Source organism: Engraulis encrasicolus, chromosome 14, assembly GCF_034702125.1.
Source record: "Engraulis encrasicolus isolate BLACKSEA-1 chromosome 14, IST_EnEncr_1.0, whole genome shotgun sequence".
NCBI lineage: Eukaryota > Metazoa > Chordata > Actinopteri > Clupeiformes > Engraulidae > Engraulis > Engraulis encrasicolus.
In genome coordinates this window covers 48,462,760-48,480,869 of record NC_085870.1, presented here as the reverse complement: position 1 = coordinate 48,480,869, position 18,110 = coordinate 48,462,760, and the positions used below count along the sequence as shown (strand labels likewise).

General features: G+C 44.7%; 1 protein-coding gene across 1 annotated transcript in view; it reads left to right on the top strand.

Annotated features, from left to right (window-relative positions):
* The first annotated feature begins 3,324 nt into the window (after positions 1 to 3,324).
* foxj3 (forkhead box J3) overlaps positions 3,325 to 18,110 on the top strand; it is a 71,767-nt gene continuing 56,981 nt past the window's right edge. Inside the window, exon 1 of the mRNA XM_063216017.1 lies at positions 3,325 to 3,541. The gene's annotated coding sequence lies outside the window, so the exon portion shown is untranslated. The remainder of the gene's footprint in view (positions 3,542 to 18,110) is intronic.

Genomic DNA, 18,110 nt, shown 5'->3' with positions numbered 1-18,110 from the left:
TGCGCCCACTGACATAGGCCTATATACATTCTGAATCATTAAAGGGACACTGTGCAGGAAATGGTCAAAAAAGGTACTGCAACTATGCTGCTTATTGAAATTGGGCTGCCTATTGCCAAATTTGATCTTTACATGAAAGTTTACTAAGTATTAAACAAATATTTTCTAGTATGGTTGAAGTACTGTCATTTTTGCAGCTAGAAATGGTTATTTTTGGAAATTCAAAATGGCTGACCATGGAGAAGATCCCTCTTCTCATGTATGAAAAGTGCCATTTTTCCAGTCATAATGAATACTTAGAATTTGATGCTGGTGGTAAGTATTCATGTAAAGGGTAACATTAGTGAATGGGCAGCATGAATTCTGGAAATAAACAACTACAAATCTCACACAATGTCCCTTTAATGAGCCCCCTGGAAACTCCAACTCCCATCGTACTTGTGACACACCACTCCACAGCGTACAAGTGCACTCAACAAAATTGCATTTATGCCTCAACCGTCTAGGGGCCAGCCCTCAATGGTGCCCCAAGGGAGCAGTGTGGCGGGATGGTACCATCCTCAGAGTACCTCAGTCATGGAGGAGGATGGAGGAGAGCACTGGTGAATTACTTCCCCTACCAACCTGGCGGGTCGGGAGTCGAACTGGCTACAAGCCTGATTACAAGTCTGACGCCCTAATCACTTACCCATGCCTGCCCCGTGAAGAATGGGGCATAACTTAGACAGTGAGCAGTGTCAAACTCGGGCCCGGGGGGGCAAATCTGGCCCACAGTCATTTTATTCGTCCCGGAAGCTCATTTCAAAAGTGTATTGCAGTTGGCCCACAATACACCATTAATGCGTAACAAGACTTCGACATGACATATGATGTGTCACAGAAATATGAGTGGGCCCATGCCAATGAAACAGCTTCCACGTGCAACACAATATGAGTATCCCATATAGGCCTATAATGGGAAAGGACAATATTTTAGTCGATTTTTTTGTATAAATATTGAGTTCGGCCCGCAAGTTCATTCCAGATTTTGATTTTGGCCCTCAGTCTATTTGAGTTTGACACCCCTGCAGTAGAGCAACTGCAAAATGCTAATGCAAAATGGTATTAAATGCATAACCTGTGAAACCTTTGTAGTGCATTACACTTATACACTTTTTTTTATCCAAAGCAACTTACAGTTATGGTTACAGTTCCTGGAGCAGTGTGGGGATATGTGCCTTGCTCAAGTGCACTTCAGCCATGGAGGGAGGAAGGGATTGGTAAGGGTGGGGATTTGAACCTAGAACCCTGTGATCTACAGTCCAACTCTGTAACCATTACTCACGGCTGCCCCATTGCATTACAGTAGAATAGGTGCACTGACAACAGGTCATAAGCCACAGGGAACATCTGACGATCAGAAGACAATGTAACTAATTGCACATAAACTGTGACATCAGGTAAAAAAGTGAAGTGTTATGGACTGGGCCAGTGGGGCTGGTGTCCAAGGGTCCAGGGGCCCAGGAGGGGGCCCTTCGCAAACTCGATGCAGATGCGAGATGCCGATACCAGTTGAGATGTCCAACTGGGCCTCTATTCTCTAGGATCGTATGATACTGTTATAGGGCATATCTGAAGAGATCCGAGCAAGAAGAGTGACCTGAATTGGGCAGGGACGGCAATCAGCAGCAAACTCCTGGCGCCCAAGCCCAGACCCCCCATAATCCGGCCCTGCTGGCATTAGGTGTGTGTTGATGGCCAGAGTAAAAGTAGACATGAATATGTAAGTACAACACTAGCACATGGTATTACATAGCAGTTACACCAATTATCCCATTGTACCTAATGAGGTGGATAGAATACCTCCACATTTTATCCAACCAGCACAGAATCAGTTACATCGCTCGTATAAATGTGACATCAGGTAGGCTAGTAAACAGTGAGGTGTGTGTGACCAGAGAGACTAAATAAGTCTCACTCTTCACTGTTTTCAAAGCTGATACTCTTTGAATCTCTGCTGTGACATTAGGTGTTGACCATGTGGGAGTATAGGCCCACTGTATGCAATTATGAAATGGCGTAGCCCCATACTCCCACCAGGGGAAGGCTGTAATAGTCCTTGAAAAGTGAACTACCGGCCCTGCCTTGGCCAACCGGTAGGGCACTTGTCTAACATGCAGCTGACCCGGGTGCGATTCCCGGCCCAGGTCCTTTGCCGACCCTTCTCTGTCTCTCTCTCCCCACTCGCTTCCTGTCACCACCTTCACTGTCCTGTCATGAATAAAGTCAAAAAGACCAAAAAATATCTTTAAAAAAAGAAAAGAAAAGTGAACTACCATAGTACAACACTACTATGACATAACATAGAGCCTTTAGTAATGCACTACGATGCACAACTTTGTCATTGCCATTCTAGAATAGAATAGAATAGAATAGAATAGAATGTAGAATAGATGTGGTGCAACATACATACTACATGCAATATCAGAACTATAAAGTTGACTCAAAGTGCTCTCAAATACACTCACACACACACATTCATACACCAGCTCTGGAGGCTGCCGTATGGCGCCAATTGTCCGGGGTTCGCGTGAGAAAGTGCACACACACAGACACAGAGGCACGCACGCACGCGCGCGCGCACACACACACACACACAGTAATAATAGTCCTTAAAAAGATACATACTGGATGCGATCGTATAGGCTATAGCCTAATTCCGTAACATCAAGATCTACTCTAGCAGGATGTCTGTGTAGATCTATTTAGCTGAGAGGTTAATTAGATGAGAATAGAGAACAATAAAATAGAATAGAATAGAATAGAATAGAATAGAATAGAATAGAATGGAAAAAGACCACGGTAGATTAAAACAGAATAGGCCTAAATCGAATGCAATGAAATGGAATAGCACAATATGACAAGACAAAAAAGTAAAAACAGAATGCAAGAATAAAGGAATTTATAATGACTTTCAGTGCTGTTATTTATTGTCATAGCGTTACTATTGTAGGCCTAGTGTTACAATGTTATTAGCAATGTAACTAGCCTATAACATTGAATATGTTGTGATTGTTGTTGCTTTTGTTGTTGTTGTTGCTTTGCTGTAAAACTATTCATTGTTAGTAGCAAGCAACAATGTTGTGTCATGATGTGTACAGGAAGGCAGTGTGAGTGTGGACATGACATGCAGGAGACTGGGGGTACTAGTTGTTGTTGCTGTCCAAAGCAAAGCCGATGCGCTGCGAGCTTACAATCATCCAAACAGAGAGGCGTTCTCCGGTTAATCTAAAGTAGTTCCGGGCGCGGAGCAGGCTGCCAGTGCCCGGATGTTGAATGGTGAGAGAAAGGCTGTACGGCAGAGAGAAACTGAAGGAGGGTCGCCCGCCCGCCAGCCAGCCGCCACGGACACACCGGCGAGCAGACCGACACACAGACAAAACTCCCCGCCTGCAAGAAAGGGAACTTTCCCCGCCATATAGAAGAAAGCAAAGGAGGGACACCTACATATTTCTATTTGGACTCATCCCGAGCTGCCAGACAGCCCGCTGACACGGCCAGGGTAAGTGTAGTTCTAACGTTAGCAGCTGAGGGGGGATTGAAGTTGGAGAGAGAGCAGGCCTACGGAATGGAGGGCTGTTTTGGCGGAGGTGGGTCGCACTGAAGGGTTGGGGATTGAGTGTGGATGACAGGCCGAGGGAGTTTAGGAGCAGGGCACACGGGGACACCACAGGTAAACGCTCGCTCGCTATACGGTCTAACAGCGAAGCCCTCTCTGAACTTAAATCCAGCCAGCCAGACAGACAACTATTTTGCTTGTCAGCTAGCGAGTGTTGGGCTCCTAGCTGGCTAGCCTACTGGTGATTTGCAACTCTTACAGACGGATGGCATTTTTCCAGACAACTTAGCACGTTCTTGTGTTTGCGGTTAAAGCTGAATCCTGCTGGCAATAACATGTCAAAGGTAGCTGGCTAGCTACTGTTAGCCTGTAAACCTAGCTCGGGAGCTACATGATCGGCTCGGGTTGATATTTCGACACAACAGAGACGTGTCGATGTGGATTTGCGGTCTTGCTTACAAAGGAAGCTGTTTTTGATAGACTGTGACAATGTTACTGGCATATGCTTAATTATTTTGGCCGAGACCGCAATTAGCTCTTGGTAGTTGTTCGGCGGTGAATCACCTAACATTAGCGAGTATTTTTGCCCAATGCCATGTAAGATTCTGACAGCTTGCTAGCCCGATTCTTTTACACATTTTAGCTCACTCTTTGTGCTAACAGTAAACGCGAAGATATAGCGTCACCTGGCCGTCCGTTTTATCATATTCCGTCAAGAGAGTGAGACGGTAACACTTAGGTGATATAATTTAAATAAAAAAGCAGTGACTATTGTGAGTGACTGTCCTGTTTTGCTGTAGAGGCAAAGGGGGAAGAGCTAGCGTTTGCTGCTCGCGCTAATTAAGTTAGGTCGCGAGCTTTTTTGGAACGTCTGCTTGCCAGCCCCAGCTCTGATTCACGCGCCGTGCTCGTGCGTACCATGCAATTCAATTCGGCGGACAACTACCAGTGTGAAGTTGAGCCGTCATCGGTGTTGGTCGAATAATGTCGCCGTGATAACGGTGTTAATTGTGTGCGTGAGTTATTTTGTCTTGTGTGGAGGTGAGGTGTCTAGTAGTAACAAACGCTAGCTCGGCTCTCACTGCTCAGCTGTGTCGGTCGCTGCTGCAAGAATAGACACAGCAGTCTCGTCTCGTCATCAGCTGGTGGAATGCAGCGGGCCGTCTGTCAAAACTCCGTTTGTAGAGTCGGCGGGATCCTGACCGACGGTGGGAGCCGTGACCCACATGTGAGAGGAGGGTAGGGAAGGGGAGGTCAAATTGGTCTGTCCATGATGGAGGAGAGGATAGAGGAGGTGAACTGGCCCGGGTATCCCCTTTCGGGAGGAGAGGAGGTGAGAATAGGAGAGAGGACTTCAAATAGGTTTCGGCTTGAGAGAGGAGGTGAGGAGAGGATAGCCGAGGTGAACCTGGTGCCCCTCTCTCTGTGGCAGCATGTAGCCGAGCGGGTATGGAGGTGGAGAGGCGTGGTGCCCTGCCCGCTCCCGCCGATTGGCTATTCATGTATTCCAGACATTCCTACCCTATTGGCATTCCTACCCGAACCAGTGCCAACGCCACACACACACACACGCACACGCACACACACACACGCTGTGACGCCCCCCTTTTAGCGGGAATATTGTCTTCTCTTGAGAGGATCCCCAAACAGCAACTTTATCAACTCAATCTGTTATTACACACAGATTACATACAATTGAATTTAATCACAACAATCATGGCTATAGCTCTGCTATAAACTGTTATAACACATCATTGTGGTATTTCATCATTAAAAAAAATCTCTTTTATTGTGGATAATTGTTCACCATTCATAAAAGGGAATTGAAATTCTGCTGCTCACGTGACGGCCGGCTCATGTGCTGCTGGTGCCGTGTGTGTGTGTGTGTGTGTGTGTGTGTGTGTGTGTGTGTGTGTGTGTGTGTGTGTGTGTTGGAATGCAGCCTGGAGGGTGTCCTTGTGGCCTGCTATTCATCAACTTTTCTTAATAACACACAATTATACACGCTGCATAATTGCTATAACTTTGTTATAATTGTAATATAACAAAAATGTGCAACAGATTTTTTTGCACAATAATATAATTAGGGGTGTGTGTTGGAATGCTGGAACTTGCAGTTACAGTCAAGGTGTCCGTCCTTCATCCTGTGTGTGTGCGTGCCTGCCTGCCTGCATGCATGCGTGTGTCTTGGAAGGTGTCTGTCCCTCATCCGTGTGTGTGTGTGTGTGTGTGTGTGTGTGTGTGTGTGTGTGTGTGTGTGTGTGTGTGTGTGTGTGTGTTGGAATGCTGGAACTTGCAGTGATGCTGTAAAGGTGTCCGTCCTTCATCCTGGTGTGTGTGTGTGTGTGTGTGTGTGTGTGTGTGTGTGTGTGTGTGTGTGTGTGTGTGTGTGTGTGTGTGTGTGTGTGTGTGTGTGTGTGTGGAGCATTGCTGAACGGTTTAGCACCATTTGGTGTGTAGTCTGGCGTGAAGATGGCAGATTGAGGACCAATATTGTGATTAGCGGCTGTGGTGTGTGTGTGTGTGTGTGTGTGTGTGAGTTGCTGTGTGAAGATGGCAAGTTGAGGACCAATATTGTGATTAGCGTCTGTGGTGTGAGCGACGGGCGCTAACTGGTGACTGCTGAGTGTGTGTGTGTGTCAGTGTGTGTGTGTCAGTCAGTCACTCCCGACTCGTTGGGCGGGAGGGAAAATAATTGAGGTCTTATTAGCGTGTTCCGGCTTGTCTGGTGTGTGCGTGTGTGAGTGTGTGTGTGAGTGTGTGTGTGTGTGTGTGTGTGTGTGTGTTGCGGCTTGTCTGGTGGCGGCTGCTGAACGACGCGCACAAGCAGAATGCAGCGTGGCTAGGTAGAGAGAGAGAGGAGTAAGAGAAAAAGAGAGAGAACAGGGGATAGAGAGAGGGATGAGAGAGAGGGAGGAGAGGGAGAGAATGCTGCTAGGAGTAAGGGGGGGGGAGGAGGAGAAGTGGAGAGAGAGAATGCAGTGTCGCTAGAAAAGAGAGGCAGAGAGAAAAGTGGGGATGAGAGGGGTAGAGAGAATGCAGTGTGGCTAGGAGTGGACACGGCACAATTACCTGTGTTTACGACCGTGTTGGAGAGGAAATGAGAGGAGGTGGAGGGGAAGAGGAAGGGGAGGAAAAGAGAGAGAGAGAACGGTAGGGATGAGAGAGAGAGAGAGACAGAGAGGGAAGGGTATGGATGAAGGAGAGAGAGATAGAGAGGCATGTGGGGGGTGGAGATGATGTGAGGGAATGAGAGGAGTGGTAATAGTAGGGGCTGTAAGCCGAGAAATCGTTACGCGCTGGATAGAAGCATATAATTCGGTACACGTGTTCCTTGACTGATTTGAAGATATCCTAGAAGGGGTGCCCCTTGAAAAAAAAATGTCTACCATGTCATATACAATATGTCATGTTGGTAACGCATTACATTGTTATTACATGACATTATACTTAGCTGACAATGTTAATATAGTCCTCAGAAGAGATGAAGCAAGGGTAGCCTGCTAGACCAGATTGATAAAACTACAAAATGTACATAGTGTGAAAGTATGGGTGAGTCTGTGCTTACGTTGCTTGACAGCATGTAACATTGTGAACGATTTGAGAAGATTCTTGGTCTGAATTAAAATGAGCATTGCCAACACTAAAACTATGGTGAGAATAGACTGCTGCTAATGCTCGATTTGAATGGGATAGTGTCAGTGCAAGATGCCCTAGGTAGCAGGTTCCCCATCCTCTAATTTCCATAACAGATATACGTATTTTATTTGTATGAGAGAGGGTAAAGGACAGGACCTTTCCATATGTATGAAGAACCCCATAAGATCACCTAATTCTATATTTTTAGAAGTGCATATTGTGAGAGGATTTCAGTGATGTTTAGAATGGGATTAGAGATTAGTGAATATAGGGGTAGATGTAGGGGAGAGTATGGGTTGAGTTGAAATTAAATGGGAATGATTTGTTAGTGTATGTTGAGTAAGAAGACAGAGATAAAAAAAAATGTTTATTTGCAGACAAGTCCTCACCTAGTACTTGTGTCAAAAGTTGTATTAGTTAGCTCAGTAATCATTGAGTACTTAAACTGCTATCAAAACTGACAGCTGATGGACAACATGTACTGTAGGTCTTTTGCCACCCTTACCCATAGGAGAAATATCTATATAGAACAACACTTCTCATATGAAAGTAAATCATTACCTGGACTCATTTTCTTGATATGCAAGGCACATAAATAGACTGGGCGGAAGAATAGTCGATCATACCCCGCCCCCCCCCAAACAAAATGCCACACGACTTTTTTTAACCTTCAAGATTTTGAGTGGTAACAGTAACATAACTCATTCCCACTACACCGTTTTGCATAATATTGTACATGTCCTCAGAATGCTCTACATCAGTGGTTCTCAAACCTTTTGTGTGAAGTACCCCCTGAGAAAATATTGAGCTCTCCGAGTACCACCTTGACAACCAACATTAGAATATCGCAGTAAAGGCCTTCCATATTCACTTTTGCCAGTCAGTACAGGAGAGGTTCATAATGGTATTCCAAGTACCACCAGAGATGTCTCAAGTACCACCAGTGGTACGCGTACCACAGTTTGAGCACCACCGCTCTACATGTTTCAGTTCTATAGTTGTACTGTACAGTACAGTGCAGTGCAGTGGAGTGCAGTACAGTACAGTAGCATACAGAATGGTGCAGTATAATAAAGCACAGTAGAGTACAGTACAGTAGCATACAGTACGGTGCAGTACAGTAAAGTAAAGTACAGTACAGTACAGTAGCATAAAGTACGGTGGAGTCTAGTTAAGTACAGTACAGTAGCATACAGTACGGTGCAGTCTAGTACAGTACAGTACAATACAGTACAGTACAGTAGCATACAGTACGGTGCAGTACAGTAAAGTAAAGTACAGTACAGTAGCATAAAGTACGGTGGAGTCTAGTTAAGTACAGTACAGTAGCATACAGTACGGTGCAGTCTAGTACAGTACAGTACAGTACAGTACAGTACAGTAGCATACTGCACGGTGCAGTAGAGTACAGTACGGTATATCACATTACAGTACAGTACAGTATAGTAGAGTACAGTACAGTACAGTGCAATACAGTAGAGTACAGTATAGTCTTATAGACGTTAGCCCTCCAAAGCCAATAGGATTTCCACATGCTGTTGTTTTAAGTTTTTGAAAGACTATTTTAGTAGCCTATGTGAGAGAGGGAAGGCAGGCAGACATGTTTTAAACAAAGGACCACACCCACAAATAAAAAAATAACGAGCAAACAATAAATTAAGTGGTTAGGTAGCCAACATGTCATCTAGATTAAAGCCAAAAGTAGATGGAAAAACAGACATGTTACCATTTTGCTCTTTTAAAACAAAGTATCTGTCAATATACTGTATGTATGGTGTATTGCATATTGATTATTCATAATTTCCTAAGCATAAATGCCCTTATCACTCCATTGTACACTTAGGACTGCAATATACATATCTGAACATTAATCAGCATACATTTGTCATTTGACAGCTGTCACTGACACTTGATATGTACATAGCCTATATTATTGACTTGATTGATATGAATATATTTCAGTTGGACTCCTAGGGTTAAATCATTGAGGGGGTCCTAAGGAAGTAGTAGTAGTTTGTGTGTGTGCGCGCATGTGTAAGTGGGATTAAAATTGTTGTTTGCCATCTTTATCTGAAGAGCAGACTGAGTGTCTGAACCTGCTAATGCTAGCATGCTAACATTGGGACAGTTATGTGTGGCCCAGTTTCAAGGGTTTTTATCTCTTCTCCCCTAAATTTTCTAACCACAATTTTCTTTTTTGGATGTTATAGATATGACCCAACTGCAAATTTGTAAAACTCTTAATGAATGTTGGTTCAATACCTAAATACCCAGAAATGAGCTCTCAATTGTAGAGTGATCTCATTCTGACATGGTTTTTTATGATTTTCCTGTTTTTGAATCTAAATAAGACATATATAACATTGTTTTTATGGTAAGTTTTGCACATATTTTCAAAGTTCAGTTTGTATACATCACACACAAATAGGTGGATTGGCCCATAACACCATTATGTCCAGGCAGTACAGCATTTTACTACTTTTGGCTGGTTTTGGGCAGCCATCTTGGATTTACCCCATAAAAATGACCTTAATGACATTGAAATTTGGGGCACCCCTTCTGAAATGATGGAGAACACCCTAAGGAAGGTCTACACCGATTTTGGTGCTTCTATCCAGCGCGTAACGATTAGGCCCTTTTTGGACGCTAAGAAACCCAGCTATAATGGGAGAAGAGAAGATTGGAAGAGGAGAGGAGTGGTAATGGGAGAAGGGGAGGGGAGAAGAGAGAGGGGGGAGAGGAGGAGAGGAGAGGCAATGGGAGAGGAGGAGGAGAGAAGAAAAGAGAGAGGGGATAGGAGAAGAGATGAGAGGAGAGGAGTGGAGTGGTAATGGTAGGGGAGAGGAAAGGAGAGGAGAGGAGAGGAGAGAAGGAGACGAGTAGAGGGAGGGGAGAGGAGATTGTAGGAGGAGAAGAAGGTGAGGCGAGGAGTAGAGGAAATGGAGAATGAAGGGAGTAGGGGTGAGGAGATGGGAGGAGGAGGAGGAGGAGGAAGAGAAGTAGGAGAGTAGAGGAGGAGAAGAGGTAAGGGGGTGTAGAGGAGGGTTGCCACCTCAGTGTTGTGATGTGGGGAGAGGAGATGGTGGAATACCTGGAAAGAATGCAGTGCTGGCATGCCAGGCATGTTGTGTGTGACTGTGTCTGTGTGTGTGTGTGTTTCAGGCATGTAATGTCACATTCAGGAATGCCATATACTGTGTGTGTGTGTGTGTGTGTGTGTGTGTGTGTGTGTGTGTGTGTGTGTGTGTGTGTGTGTGTGTGTGTGTGTGTGTGTGTGTGTGTGTGTGTTTCTGAATGAAAGGCTCACAGCAGTCTTGTCTCTTCTGGGCCTAAACTTTGTCATAGATGATAGTCTGTCTCTCTGAGATGATCTTTCTGTCTGTCTCTCTCATAGATTAGCTTTCTGCTAGTCTGTCTCTGAGATGAGCTTTCTGTCTGTCTATCTCTGTTTGGCTGCCTGTGTGTGTCTGTCTGTCTCTCCCTGAGTTGAGCAGTCTGTCTGTCTGTCTGTCTGTCTGTCTGTCTGTCTTTCTGTCTGTCTGTCTGTCTGTCTTTCTCTGAAATGATCTGCCCGTCTTGGCTAGTTGTCGGCTAGTTGAGCTGGCTTGGCCCAGGACGTTAAGATTGTGGGCCACATGCATGTCTCAAAGTGTCTGTGTGTGTCACTTAGAATTGAGGATCTTTGGCTTTGTATGTTTTGTGTGTGTGTGTGTGTGTGTGTGTGTGTGTGTGTGTGTGTGTGTGTGTGTGTGTGTGTGTGTGTGTGTGCGCGCGTGCGTGTGTGTGTGTGCATGCGTGTGTGTGAGAGTGTGTCTGTGAGACACGTGGACACACTCTTTGTCCTCGCCTTGTCAGGGTCACGCAGAAGTGAAAATGTAGCCGCCACACCACACTGTAGTCTCCTCTCAACGCCACGCCGCTCCACTCCACAATGCCATGGCGACAGGATGGTTGCTGTGGCGACACAAATGACACATTTCACAACCTGCACAGGAAGCTCAGAAAGTGAAGCTGCAACGCTGACATCATACGAAGAGACAAGGGGACTGTCCCCAGCCATCACGTAGCCTGCACTGTGTGTGTGTGTGTGTGTGTGTGTGTGTGTGTGTGTGTGTGTGTGTGTGTGTGTGTGTGTGTGTGTGTGTGTGTGTGTGTGTGTGTGTGTGTGTGTGAATATGTGTGTATGAATATGTGTGTATGAATGACGAGTGAGTGTGTTTGTGTGTGTGTGTGTTACTGTGTGTGTGTGTGAATGTGTGTGTGTGACTGTGTGTGTGTTTGTGTGTGTGTGTGTTACTGTGTGTGTTTGTGTATGAATGACGTGTGTGTGATGTTAGTCAGGGTGTTTCTCCACGCAACTGCGCAAGATGAGTGTTGAGAAACTCCTCTTGTTATGTCTCGCACTGCTGTGTGTATGTCTGTGTCTGTGTGTGTGTTTGCGTGTGAGTTCATTCATGTTATGTGTAGTGAAGCAAACGATTAATCGACTTTAATCGATTATTGTGTTAATCGATTAAAAAACATTAATCGCAATTAATCGAAATTTCAGCTGACAAGAGACCCAGGTGAAATGGGCATGTGAATAGTGTGCGTGAAGAGGGGTGTGAATAGTGGGAATATTTAAATCACCTTTGGATTAAAGAATTGAAATAGAATTAATTTAAATCTGGTATTTTTTATACATTAATTAATAAAAAAAATTAGATTTAGTAGTTTTTTTTTCAAGAAACATTGAGATTATGGGGGGAAAACGCTGCTTATCAATTAATCGTAAGTCGATTGATAAGGCTATCAACTAATGATTAATGAATTAATCGATAATTTGCATCCCTAGTTATGTGTAATGGTAATGTGAAAGTACCTGCAGAAAGTGTGTGTGTGTGTATGTGTGTGTTTTTGTCTGAGGCCAGTTGTGTGTGTGTGTGTGTGTGTGTGTGTGTGTGTGTGTGTGTGTGTGTGTGTGTGTGTGTGTGTGTGTGTGTGTGTTTTGTCTGTGTGCGTGTGTGTGTGTGTGTGCATGATGCCCCCTGGTGGAGCAAGGTATTATTGGGCGTCGCTGACCGTGGCAACTCTACTAATGACTCACTCCTCGTGTGTGTGTGTGTGTGTGTGTGTGTGTGTGTCTGTCTGTCTGTCTGTCTGTCTGTCTGTCTGTCTGTCTGTCTGTCTGTCTGTCTGTCTGTCTGTCTGTCTATCTGTCTGGGTGCGTCAAGACAATCACTCCTGTAGCTGACATTCTGTCATGCTCTTCTCCCACACACACACACACACACACTCTCTCTCTCTCTCTCTCTCTCTCTCTCTCTCTCTCTCTCTCTCTCTCTCTCTCTCTCTCATACACACTCTACACACAGACACAGGCATAGGTTTTGTCACCGCAACCATAAGCACAGGCACACACAAACAAACACACACGCACAGCCATGTAGCCAAGCCAGGGCACTGCAGTGTGTAGTAACAATTTGATGCAGTTAGAATCGCCGGCAATCGGACTCACTGTCGAATCTCCTCTACGACATTGTAATGACGTTACAGCTAGTGTTAAGCAGCCGATTAGTTAGAAAGTCAAGGGAAACGAGGAATCACTGCACACTGGTGGACTTAATTTTATTTTTTAAAGATATTTTTGTGGTCTTTTTGACTTTATTTATGATTGGACAGTGAAGGTGGTGACAGGAAGCAAGTGGGTAGAGAGAGACGGGGAAGGGCAGGCAAAGGACCCGGGCTGGGAATCGAACCCGGGTCAGCGGCATGGTAGACGAATGCCCTACTGGTTGGTGGACTTAATCTTGCTGCATTTTTATTTCAGTGGACAAAGCATTTCGCTTGTACTTCGTCTGGTTCACTTTGACATTCGCATACCTCCCACGGGTGAAATAGCTGATTATCGGGTCACATGACCTCACCAAGACCCGTGACAGATTACAATAAAAATTTCAAACACAAATTCTCATATTATAACATCATTCATTAGTTAGTGAGTCAGTTTGACCCGACACATCTCCCTTCAACAGAGGAGGCCAAAGTAAAAGCAGAAGTCAATTTACGGGGGAAGTACAGCATCAGCACATTATATTACCGTATTGGCCCGAATATAAGACGTGGTTTTTGTTCTAAAAATAGTACTCTAAAAAGGGGGGTCGTCTTATTTCCGCGCGCTAGAGAAAAAAGTAAAAAAAAAAATAATAATAATAATTTTTTTTTTTTTTTTTTTAAACTTAACCTGAATTCGGCCATTAGCCTATGCTTCACAACAATGCCACAAAACTCAATAATGGATGGGTTAAGAGATTGTTTTGTCCATATCAAATTTGCAGATGCTTGTTTCGTTATGACAGTTGCACCGCACGTCTATCAATGTCAACGCGATGCGGACGACAGTGCAAGGGGAAAAACACAAGTCAATCGCGGCTTGTTGCTCTGCTTTTATTTGTGTTTGGTTTTACAGTCTCATCAGGAAAGCTTTGGTCGTTCTCTCTGGTCAGCCGATAACGCCACTAGAACTAAAGAAATGAAGGGTGATTTGACGAACAACCTGTAGGCTAAGTTTTGGATGCTGTCATAAGCCAATCAATGGTCATCTGTGTGTGCGCGACAAAGCGACGATAGGCCTATGCCTCGCAACGATGCAACAACACAGAATAATGGTTAGGGCAAGAGATTGTCTTGTTCATATAAAATCACTAGGAGTTTTACCCTTGGTACGAAATGAATATCAATCGGACTTTAAATGTTAACGTGGTCCTGATAGGCAGCGCATGGGTTTCAAGTGCAATGCGTCAATCTGCCTTTGGTCACGTTCGGTTTCTAGTCCAACGGAAAACTTTGGATGCATGAAATGAACGGATTGGCGAGACGGCTGCTGGTTAGATATTGCTGTCAACGAAGCATTTCGCAAAATCTGTGCATTGCACAATAGATTGCCTATCTCTACTGGACTGGTTGCCTGGCTGGCGCAGACTCTGAATGTAGGCTATGTTGCGTCGCACTTTAAACAGGCGGGCCCAGACGGCTGTAGCCTATTGGCGCTTGACAGGTGAAGTGAGTAAAGAAAGGAAAAGGATATGAGTAGCCATCTGTGGTCTTATATCATGGAAATTCCATGAAAATTATATTGTCAAATTTGTTCTTTGTAAAAAGCCTCAGATTTTCCAACAAATTAAAAACTGCATTTTGAGAAAAGTTTCAAATGTGAAACAAAATTAAGTCTTCAAAAAACTTTTTTCCCCAAAACATGAGCCTGAAAATGGGGGGTCGTCTTATAATCAGGATCGTCTTATATTCGGGCTAATACGGTACATGATATTACATCATAGTAACACCAGTTATTCCATTGTACCTGATGAGGTGGCTAGAGGTTGTTGTTACTGAAAAAACCCAAGAAGAACCAGCGCAAAATCAGGTGCATCGCTCTATAGCGACTGTAGACCAGTTACTCAGTGACGTTTGTGTTGGAAGGAAACAATGGCAGGTTTTGTTTTTACTTCCACTTTTCCTTTGTCTGTAAACACATACAACAGTTCAGTGTACCCTCAGATACTGTATTGTACACCAATGTGTTTTACCTGGTGTGTCGGGACTGGAGTCAGGACCCAAAAGTGGGTCACAGAGGGGTCCTGGGCTGGTCGCGGAGCTGTAGAGTAAAAATATATTCATTGCCCCTTTTATTGCCAGTCCCAAAACTCAGAAGATGCAGTAATGCATAAATGACTGTCATGTTGGAAGAGAGGGTGAAACATAGTTACCGCTTTCCACTAGTAGACAGACATTGTATGTCCGCATAAAATAACTTACAGCCCTAATATGCAATACTGGACATGCACAACATTTACACCTCTATTCCCTCTCATGATGACACACACAACCCTCACACACTGCCACCTGCCTTATACATGCCAAAGTGTGTATGTGTGTGTGTGTGTGTGTGTGTGTGTGTGTGTGTGTGTGTGTGTGTGTGTGTGTGTGTGTGTGTTGACTAATCAGTATGACATTGCCCTGCAGTCTTCCACAGGTTAGCTGGAGTGTTTCTCTTAACCCACATTCTCCCTAAAACACACACACACACACACACACACACACACACACACACACACACACACACACACACACACACACACACACACACACACACACACACACAGGCCGTCTGTTCAAACTGAGCAGATTTTGTAGGATTTTACTCCAATTTTAAGTCCCTAGTGCCCTTACTTTACTATCCACACACATACGCACAAGCGCGCGCGCACACACACACACACACACACACACACACACACACACACACACACACACACACACACACACACACACACACACACACACACAGAGACACACACACACGGCAATATAAATCCTGTAGTGACGGGGGCAGGGAACTCCCTGACCTTTCGACAGCCACCAATATGGTGATGACCACCTCACATGGCCAAGAAGCAATGGGACAGTGTGTGTGTGTGTGTGTGTGTGTGTGTGTGCGTGTGTGCGTGTGCGTGTGCGTGTGTGTGTGTGTGTGTGTGTGTGTGTGTGTGTGTGTGTGTGTGTGTGTGTGTGTGTGTGTGTGTGTGTAGCACTTTTAAGCTCTCTGAGCCATGTGATGGGTCAGTTAGAGGATTCGAAGCGTCCTCCCTTTCTCTCTCTCTATCTCTCTCTCCCCCGCACTCTCCTACCCTCTTTTTCATCCTCGCTCTTTCCCTCTTTTCTCCCTCTCCTTCTTTTTTTCAGCCCACGATCCCTCCCTCTCATCCGTTCTTTCACACTCTTTCTCTCCTTTCTCTTTCTCTCTCTCTCTCTGTTTCTATTTATCTCCTCTCTCCCTCTCTCTCTCTCTTCCCTGTGCTCTCCTACCCTCTTTTTCTCGCTCTATCCCCCTGTCCTTCACTTTCTTTTCTCTCACTGTCAATTCCTCTCTTTCACCCTATTCTCATTCTATCACTTTCTCATCCTCTCATCTATCTCTTTCCTTCTTTTCTCCCTCTTTCTATTTTCCACCCACAATCTCTCCTTCTCATTTGCTATCTTTTACACTCTTTCTCTCCTTTTTTCTCTCTCTCTCTCTCTCTCTCTCTCTCTCTCTCTCTCTCTCTCTCTCTCTCTCTCTCTCTCTCTCTCTCTCTCTCTCTCTCTCTCTCTCTCTCTTTCTCCCACTTTATCTTACCTCTTACCCCTCCTCCCCACACTCTCTAACCCTCCATCCATCCATCTATATCTCTCTGTCTCTCTCGCTCTCTCTCTCTCTCCCTCTCTCTCCTCTGCACAGGCCAGATTGGTGAGAGTCATCCCAGAGATGGAGATATAGAGGGCTAAGCCTCTCCCCAGCTGTGCCCTGCTCTGCTCTGTAGCTCTACAGCTGTGGAGTGTAATGTAGTACAGTGCTGTGGTGTACTGTGTAATGTAGTACAGTGCAGTGTAATGTAGTGTAGGGATGCATGATGGGTAGTGGAATGCAGTGCAGTGGAATGCAGTGCAGTGCTAAGCAAAGTATTGTACAGTAGTGTAGTGCCGTGTAGCATCGTGTTGTGATGTACTGTGCAGTGCAGCACAGTGCTAAGCAGTACAATATAGTGCATTGTTATTACTGTGTAGTAGTGTAGTGCTGTTATGTACAGTGTAATGCAGTGTTTGTGTGGTGTCCAGCTGTGTGTTGTAGCTCTCCACTAGTGTAGTGCTGCAATGGTGTGCTGTGTAGTGTCGTGTAATGTAATGTGTAAAGTGTAGTGCAGTGAAATGCTGTGCTTGGTAGTGTAGTGTTGTGTAGTGTAATGGTGCATGCTGGATAGTGTAATGTAGTGCAGTGTAGTGTAGTGTAGTGTATTTATGTGTGCAGTGTAGTGTATTGTCCTGCTGCAGTGTATTGTAGTGTAGTGTTGTGCAGTGTACAGTTGAGGACTATATCCTAATCCAAATTCAACTTATTGAATAGCTAAGCTATTTGCAATGGGAAAAACCCTAGTAGGACATGTGCCAACCTAGTGAACAACTAATCAAAGAGCCTGGTGTCAGTTTTGGTTCATAAATGGCACCCTGATTGACTATTAATGATGATCAGGGGGCTAATAATTTTGGCCTTGTCATTTTTCCCGTTTTTTGTTTGAGGACATTGTAACAATTTGGAAAAATCCAAATTCATCTTATTGGACACTGTCTCCATGGTATATTTGTTTCCAGAAAAATGAGAAAAGGTCGTACCATGCATAGGTTTCTTTATTACACAGACGCGTTTCGGCGCTCTGCCTTCCTCAGTGTGCCTTCCTCGCACACTGAGGAAGGCAGAGCGCCGAAACGCGTCTGTGTAATAAAGAAGCCTATGCATGGTGCGACCTTTTTTCATTTTTCAGTATTACAATATTTTGGTCAGCACCCTTAAAAGGAGGAGAAAAACTGTTGGGTGACGCCTGCTCCAACCCTTATGATATTTGTTTCCAGAATAACATATATTTATTAATAATGGTCATTGTAAAGGAGTGATCAAGAGGTGGGCTAATAATATCGTGCTCAACTGTAGTTCTCTTGCTGTACCGGGCTCTGTCACGCTGTGTTGGTGTATGGAGGTTACGTGTGATGGGTGATGGGAGACAAAGGGAGGGAAAGAGGAGGGCTTGGAAGGAAGAAGGATACAGAATGAACAGATGAAGAGAGGGAGAAGTGAAGATGTACGGAGGGAGGGACAGAGAAGTAAGAAGACGTAAAGAGACAGTGAAAGATGAAGAGATGTGTAGAGAGAGGTGTGATGAAAGATGAAAGATGTAGAGAGGTAAAGATCAAGAGAGAGAGAGAGAGAGAGAGGTAGAGGAAGATATCAGGATGGAGAGATGAAGAGAGGAGATGGAAATTAGGGAGAGCAGGTATGGGTGGATGGAAGGAGAAAGAGAGCGAG